The sequence below is a fragment of the Suncus etruscus genome, chromosome 14 (genome assembly GCF_024139225.1).
Source record: "Suncus etruscus isolate mSunEtr1 chromosome 14, mSunEtr1.pri.cur, whole genome shotgun sequence".
In the NCBI taxonomy this organism is placed as follows: Eukaryota; Metazoa; Chordata; class Mammalia; order Eulipotyphla; family Soricidae; genus Suncus; species Suncus etruscus.
In genome coordinates, this window is record NC_064861.1 from 53,325,427 (window position 1) to 53,326,400 (window position 974).

A 974-nucleotide genomic window follows, 5' to 3' on the forward strand; every position below is an offset into this window, starting at 1 on the left:
AACATTTATTGGGAACTTTTATATATTTATTTATTTTTGAGATTTTTGGGCCACACCCGATGATGCTCAGAGGTTACTTCTGGCTATGCGCTCAAAATCACCCCTGGCTTGGGGGACCATATAGGATGCCAGAGATTGAACCTAGGTCTGTCCTGGTCAGCTTGTACAAGGGAAACACCCTACCACTGCACTATCGTCCCTTCTCCTTTTTTTTGGTATTGGGAATTTTTAGTATCAACCAAGAACACATTGAATAATTTTACTTGCAATATTTAATTTAGGAATTACCCTATGTTATAAATATCACTGTGATCTTCAGAGCAATTAAAAGTAACATATTTCTGGCCCTTTCCACATAAACCCTTCCCAAATATGCTATCCTATTTCTTGTATAAACATTGCTCACAGTTTTCTTAATCCATGTAAAATCCACTACTTTATTAGGCTTGAATCATTGTCTCCATTCTTTGGTGCTCAGCATAAACTTACCTCAATTTGGAATAAAATAGAATGGATAAAAAGTTAGATTTAGGATCCTTTTCTGGTTTATAAGCATGATGATTGGGTTTTCACATGCTTGTGTGATATGTGCTTCCTTTCAACCTTGTTATGACGTCAGCACATGACCCTTCTGACATAAAATAAAAAAAAGTTAGATTTAGTATCACTAGCATACTTGTGATACAATGAAAATTAATTCTTTTCTGCTGCTGAAGGATCAAAAGACAGACTTACATGAGCGAATTGGACTTTTCTGGCCCCTTCATTAGTCAGGTTGATTCTTTACAAACTGAGTACAAATCCTCTGGCACTTTCTGCAGTTTAAGACATTCGTCCAAGTGGTTCATCAGACTGCGCTGATTTACTGCAGAGCTTCCAGGTGTCAAGTAAGGAATCTCAACACGAGGTGTCAAACATAAGATAACTAATGCTAGGAGCCAGAGGAAGAAGGATCTTCTTGACCTGGCACTGAG

The 974-nt window shown here is 37.6% G+C and overlaps 1 non-coding gene across 1 annotated transcript; it reads left to right on the forward strand.

The window, feature by feature from the left end:
* The first annotated feature begins 533 nt into the window (after positions 1-533).
* On the forward strand, positions 534-637 carry LOC126028853 (small nucleolar RNA U13). Its single transcript, XR_007502551.1, has one exon. It is a non-coding gene; the product is annotated as a small nucleolar RNA U13 (small nucleolar RNA).
* Positions 638-974: the final 337 nt, after the last annotated feature.